Raw genomic sequence first — 7,652 nt, forward strand, 5'->3', positions numbered from 1 at the left:
AAACCGTTATAAGCACTTTATGATTAAGAAGTGTTGAGGTTTACTTATGGAATAAAATTTTAAAAATCTTTATAAATAATCTTTACATCAGTATATAAGAATTGCCTGAAATCTGACATAGGCCTCAATATTTTGTAAATAATCTGTTCAAATGATTTAATATTTTTGATTTAAAACAAATCATATGTATATACTTTTTTATATAGGATATATATTTTTGATCCTTTAAAGGGACACTATAGGCACCCAGACCACTGCAGCTCATTCAAGTGATCTGGGTGAAGTGTCTGTTTAACCCTGCGATTGTAATTATTGCAGTTATTGAGAAACTGCAATAATTAATTTGCAGGGTTAACTTCATTTCTAGTGGCTATCTACCAGACATATAATAGAGGCGCTTCTGGATCGTCTTTTGGTTGACTAACTGCCGCTGGACGTCCTCACGCTGACATTGGGGGAGCAGAGGCAGAGCCTGACCCAGTTCTGAGTGACATCCGCGCTGGAATCAAGTAAGTGACAAAAGGGTCTTTAACCCTTTCAGCACTACGGGGAAGCAGGGTGCGAGAAAGGGAGGCACTATAGGGTACAACTTTGTATTCCTAGCACTATAGTTTCCCTTTAACCCCTTAAGGACCAAACTTCTGGAATAAAATGGAATCATGACATGTCACACATGTCATGTGTCCTTAAGGGGTTAATATGTTGAGAGAAGAAAATATATATATATATATATATATATATATATATATATATATATATTTTTTTTTTTTTTTTTTTTAAATGTATCCAAAAATATGCCATCACTTGTAAAGCTTATCCAAGATTATTAAAATCAAGGCCATTTTTTTTTTTTTTTTTTTTTATTCTTTATTTTTGCAGTGCTTATAATGGTTACAGGCTTACATATGGTACCCCAACGGCATTCCATACGTTGAGTGCTAAACATTCGTTACCGTGGGTAGTAGATAGACAATGCACTTTTTTTTTTTTTTATATTACATAGTAAACAGGCTTAAACGTAGATTAAGAGTACAAATTACACGAAGGTGTCAGACTAGTTGGCATCGCTTTCATGTTATAACATGCTTTGAGATATAGCTAGCTGCGCGTACGGCGATAAAGTAAATTAAATGATAAACGTTACGCTTGACATCAGCATTTTACAGAAAAATCTGCCAGGTTGCAAATTGACTATAAACATGAAGAAAACAAAAACAATATGGATGAACAAGAGAGTAGTTCTAGGTTCTAAAATATGTAGCTGCTGTTGCTCAATTTGACTATGCGAGCGCAGTTTGTTTAACTGTGAATGTGAGCTGAGTTCTCACTAGACAGGCATGAGGTGAAGCTACTTAGGTTACATCCCTTGATATCACTTTACCGAGTGGGGAAGCAAGAAAGTGTGTATCCTGTTCTGCTGTTCAGGGCGGGTAGGTTGCGCTAAGGGCTTGAGTTAAATCTTGCTATCCAGCATACTAGCCGTGCCGTTGAGGAACGGTCAAGTTCTGTGTGGGGGTTTTAGCGGGTCAAAGACGTAAGAAGTGGTTGGGGGGAATTAGGCCCGTGGCTGGAGCGCTCGGTCACTACGTAAGCCCAGGAGGGACATTTTACCTCTGTATGCTGTGCATCTTGCTCGTTACGGTAACTTACAGTGTTAGACCAACATCAGGCCATATACAGCGATTGCCTAAAAGAAGGGGCTAAAACATGCAATCAGCGTAGAAGTTGGATACAGTCGTGAAATGGTGCCTTTGGAATGGTTCTGCCTGTGATACTGGCGCTAATTTTGGAATTGCCCATCTATGCGGTAGCGATCCTGTCCTAAGTCCAGTGCGTTGCCTGGGTTATCTAGGGGCAGTCCGTCACAGTAGGAGGCCTATAAGTGATAGGTTGAAGGGTGAGCACAGGTATATATAGCGAGACACAAAGTAGAGGTAGAAGTCTATGGAAAGGCCCTGTGGGTTCAGCTAGGTTAACAGGCCTACATAACAAGCCTGGTCCCGCCGCGTGTCTTCCATTACCGCCATTTTGTGTTCCGCTTGGATGTGCTACTGTTGTAGGGTGGCGACATCTCTCTGCATAGCGGCAAGTTGCTGTGTATGGCTCATTGTGTTTCGCTCGACGACATCCACGCGGTCCGACAGGCGTTGGATGTCTCTCTTCATTTCCGCCATGTCGGCCTGGATGCCCCGTCGGAGCTCCGCCAACAACTCCCTCATCTCCACCTTTGTAACCGGAGTTGCATCCGTCTGTGCCTTGGGTGTTGTCGGCGGTTTCGAAACGGGTAAGGCCACCTCTTCTTGGTCTGAGAATGGGTCGTCTGAATTGGTAAAGTCGTCCACATAGCCTGTGTAGTACGCCATGTTGGGCTCCAGGGCCACTTGCGCTCTCCGCCACAGGTCCCCAATACTTGCTCCCGGACGTGTTCCGTCTGATTTTAGTTTTTTACTCTTCTTCCCCATGCTGTCTAGGTTGTTGGAGCAATCAGCTTGTTCGTATGGTTTTGGGGGGGTAATATTTTGTAGTTTTGTGGATATAAGCTGGTAATACCACGGAGCTCACTGGAGATGCGACCGCTCTGTTCGGCTGTTGGCTCCGCCCCCCCCAGGCCATTTCTTTTAATATCTGTCCCACACTCCTTTTTATTAAATCTGGATATAGCTGATCCGGATTTATGGTGCAAATTTCACGACATAAGTACGGTAGGCCAGCTTCTTCACTGCATAATGAAATGCTGAGTGTTAAATAACTCAGCTGTTTGAATCTCAGGCTCTGATTGGTTGCTAACATCACATGCTTGCAGCTCCCGTGGTCAGAATGGCCCACTAGGTAAACATGGAAGTTTCCTGGTGGCTGTTTCAGTTTTGGTCAGTTTGACCATTTCCCCCATTTTGTAAATCTCTAGAAGTCCTGACAGTGTGTTACAGTGTCGTACCAAACTTACAGGAAATGGCAAATCCCACAAACAGAGTTCCTAAATAGATGTGTTACCAGGCCTTAGAGCACGATAAAGACAAGGTCATTAATAGCCAAGGTCAGGATTATAGAAATAAGGATAAATGAGGTCATAAGCCAGGTCATGATACCAGAAATACACAAAGTCAAATACAAGCCAAGATCAATATCAGAATATCAAGAGTGACTTACTATAAGTACGGAACAAGGCAGAAACCATGATAGGGAATTGAAAAAGGGCCCATATTAACATTATATAGGCTAACACATGTTCTTATCCACGTCATTTATGTGACTCCAAAATGCTTAATAATGGAATTGCCTAGATACCATGGTCACTTTAAGGGGCAGCATGATGTCACAACATTCAAGCATATTAGGACGCACCATTCAAGTGGGCAGTGTCTAAGGGAATACAGGTAAGCAGTGCTGTTCTTATATTTGGCCCGTGCAAACCAGGAGGAGGAGTGGGTCGCCAACGTCGAATGAGAAGTATAATGATATTTCCCTTTTTTGAGGAAAGGAGCAGGGCGGGTAGCAGTCAGCTCATGTGGCCCCACGACGGGAGCAGTGCAGCCGCGTGGATCAGGTAAGTTTGCAACACAGTGTTCTTTCTTTAGCCAGGACTTCAGTTACTCAGGTTCCGGTGCATGTATGTGTATTTATAGAGTGAAAATACAATGTTAATTTAGATCATGTTCCCAAAGAAGTAATATAAGTGAGGGCATGGAGACAGATGCAAGTGGAAGGGGAGACAGCCACACGTAAAGGATGGAGATTGGAAGTGGGATAAAGATGGTGGATATATACAATAGTAAGAAGAGGTGGTGATTAGACACAGGAATGCAAGGTAATTAAAGTCCCCCCACCCCCAAAAAAATACAATGCACAAATTTACACCTGCATTCACACACACATGTAAGTAAGGAATGGTGGCGATGGAGAGATGAGATGGGGGTCAGACAAAGTGGTGGGAAGACCAGGTAATCCAAAAGAAAACACACTCGCATTCACACACAATAATAAAACAGTTAACATGTGGGTAACTGCTCTTGATCGAGGAATAATCAGAGTAAGAGATACACAAAAGGACTGGTAGGGAAGAAAGAGACAGAAAAAGTGGATGGGGAAGTAAGAGATACACAAGGGGGATTGTAGGAGACAAACAAGTGGATGTAAGAGATTCAAAGATCGGGTTACGAGACACATAGGTAAAGCCGCGTTTTTATGGGGGGAGGTGCCAAAAGTCCTTGCACTGGCCCTGGCTACACCCACAATCAGACAATCAAACACGGTATACACATAACGGCACACTACCACAAACACAGACAGTGTACACAATCGGATATGGTATACACACAATACTACAACCATACTTTAACACAGTATACACACACTCACTGCTATGTATACACAATGCTAGACGCGCAGTCTGACAGTACACATTGAAATTAGTATTTTAGCAATTTTCTCAATTTTAGATATAGTCACTATTATAGACTAAATTTGCAATTTAGATTTTAGATTTTAATTATCCGTGTTTTGATTGTCTTTCAGTTTTAGGCCAAAATAGCTGAACTTCAAAATTTCTAAAATTCCGCCTTAAATTTGACTATTTCGGTCTCTAATGTAACATACATTTAGAAGCTTGATAATTCACACTTTAGGGAAAAATCCTGTCGTTGTCATAGCCAACACTAGGCTGTTTAGATATCACATGATCCCAAGACACAGTTAAAAGGCTTTCTGTTGCTATGTGCTTATCACACAATCAGCTGGTTTATAGGTCATGTGATCTCTGGAAACCAATCAAAATGTCACAGGAGCAGACAGGAAGTAGAGCGATTCAGCATGGTGTGCAGTCAGGGCCGGTGCATGGATTTTTGCCCAAGGCAAACAAAAATTTGCCTCTTCCCCCGTATGTTCTGCCCACCATGTGACATCACAATGCACTACCCATATGATCTGCCATATGGGCCAATGCCAGTTCTGCACAAAGTGTCTTTTATCTGAAAAGGCAGTGTGTTTACATTAAAAAGCCTGCAGGCACAGGCTATAGACACCATTAAGCTGTAGTGGTTCTGGTGACAACAGTGTCCCTTTAATGTGAGGTAAATGAGAGATTAGTGCCACTAATAACATATTGGACTGCCTACTTACCACCAAATGAGAACAAGAGGATGATGATGGGCTCAGGCTGAAGTCTGGCTCCACTGGTCTGGTGTAGAAGAGGCTCTCTGAAGACTGTTTGTAACAGTGTTCACAACAATTAATGAACAGGAAGCAGCTCAATTTTTTGGGGCCCTTTACACAGCTCAAGTACTGGGGACCCAGGGCCTGAACGTGAGTATGCCTACAAGGCCCGCCCGTAAGTCCACCTACATGGCCCACCCATGAGTTTGCTCACAGGAAGTGAAGTTTATGTGTACAGGCAGGGCCGGTGCAAGGATTTTTGGCTACACAGGCGAAGATGAATTTTGCCGCCCCCCCACACACGAATAAGATGTATCTTTAGCGGTGTCTCATATCCAGCCTTCTGAAATCCCCATGTAGTGTATTGTACCCCCCTTTAGTGTGTCTTACACCCCCTTGTATGTCTCTCACAACCCCCATGTGTATCTCCTTTCCCCCCCAGCCCCTTTGTGTGTCTTTCTTTCCCACAGCCCTTTTCTGTGGGTCTCTCCCCTCAGCCTGTTTTTTGTGTGTCCCTCTTCCCCTCAGGCTCCTTTGTGTAACTTTTCCCTCCCAAGCCATATAGACATAGATATATAGCTACACAGACACATACAGGCACATAGTCACAGAAATATGCAGGCACACAATCAAACAAACACAGCCATACAGGCACACAGTCATACAATCAACATACAGGTACACAGACATACAGTCATACAGACACACACAAAGAGACATGCAGACACTGGCATATAGATAAATAAAGACACAGTTATACAAACACAGACATACAGAGACATGAAGATCCAGGCATACAGAGACATACAGAACAAGGCGTACAGAGACATATATACACAGACAGTCACACAAAGATATACAGAACAAGGCATACAGAGACATATGGATACAGTCATACAGGCATACAGGGACATTCAGAAACACACGGACACAGTCATATAGAGACATACAGAGCAGGGGCAGATCCAGAACCTAATCTTGGGTGGGTGGGGGGGGGGGGGGGATGGTAGTGAGTTTTAGTGGGGTAATAGGGGCTCTAATTAAGGAGTTAAGGGCTGTAGTAGGGGGACAGGGGCTGTAGTTGAGAGTTAGGGGCTGTAATTGGGGGCTTAGGAAATGTAGTGGGGAATTGGGGCTGTAGTAGGGGGTTAGGGACTGAAGTAGGTTGATGGCTGCAAGTGGGAACAGGGGCTGTAGTGTGGGGGATATGGGCAGAAATTGGGGGAGAGGGGCTGTAGTGGGGGTAAGGACTGTAGTAAGGGAATAGGGGCTGTACTGGAGCTATGGGGTAAAAGGGAGTGGAAGGGATGTGAAGTAAGGGAGTTAGAGGCTGTAGAAGGGAGTATAGGGGCTGTGGTGGGAGCAAAGGGGCAATGTGGTTGGAAATGGGCAGTAGAGGGGGGACACAGGGGCAGTAGAGGGGGACACAGGGGCAGTATGGTGTGGGCACAGGCTGTAACGAGGGACACTGAGGCAATAAAGTGGTGTCACAGGGACAGTACGGTAGGGGGTAAATGGGAAGTAGAGGGGGGGACAGGGGCTGTTGAGGCGGGTAGAGGAAGTAGAGGAGGGAGACAGGGGCAGTAGAGGCGTGTGAAAGGGGGGCAGAGGCAGGGGGCAGGGGCTGTAGAGGGAAATAGAAGTGTGGTGGAATCTCGGTAAAAATAAATTTAGTAGGCCGAGATTACCACGTGGCATGTGTACGTGCATATGCTGACGTATCGATCAGTTGGTTGCACGAGGCAAGATACGATCAGTAGTGTACGGAGCATGTGCAAGAATACAGGATATAGTATTCCCCTCCTCCATTGTGCTGGACAAGCCATGCGGTCAAACAGGAAGTTAATTCTTATTTGTGTTGATTGGTTAAGAGAATGTGCGGGTGGAGCTTAATATGGGAGGAGTTATATGCCTATATAAGGAGCCTGCACTATTGTCCGGGGCTCAGAATTTGCTGTATTTTGGTGACGCTAGTCCCTCTGAGTCCCGATCGGTGATCCAATAAAGAATCTCTTCCTTCCTGAAGAAACCTGTGTCCATCTCTCTGTGCTTGGCTTCCGTCAGTTTCTCCGGTATCATTTGGTGCATTGGCCGGGAAACTCATCGTTCAACGGTAGCTGAGAGGCAGAGGCGTGAGACGGTCTATCTTTGCCCACGTTCTCTACGGCTGCACCCCTGAACTTCTGCGTGGACCTCCCTTCGTCTCGGCGCCACTGGTCTGTTGTCCAGGAGATCATCGGCCTCTACGTGAGAAGTGCTGGGGTGTCCCCGTCGATGAGTGTGAACTCAGGTTCAGGAACGAGGAGGTAAGACAACTGCTGTTTTAGACGGCAGGACCCACTAGGGGTATACCGATTGTGCGGTAGGCCCAAAGGGGTTTGAATCTGTGTATCTGCCCCCTCTGTCGGAGGGAAGGAGCGAAGGCGCACCGCTCGATCGAACGCTCTTTAGTCAGACCGTTTGATTTGGTTAGTCAGGCGGGGTCCTGGTGTAAATAGCCCTAG

The sequence above is a fragment of the Pelobates fuscus genome, chromosome 13, assembly GCF_036172605.1.
Source record: "Pelobates fuscus isolate aPelFus1 chromosome 13, aPelFus1.pri, whole genome shotgun sequence".
In the NCBI taxonomy this organism is placed as follows: Eukaryota; Metazoa; Chordata; class Amphibia; order Anura; family Pelobatidae; genus Pelobates; species Pelobates fuscus.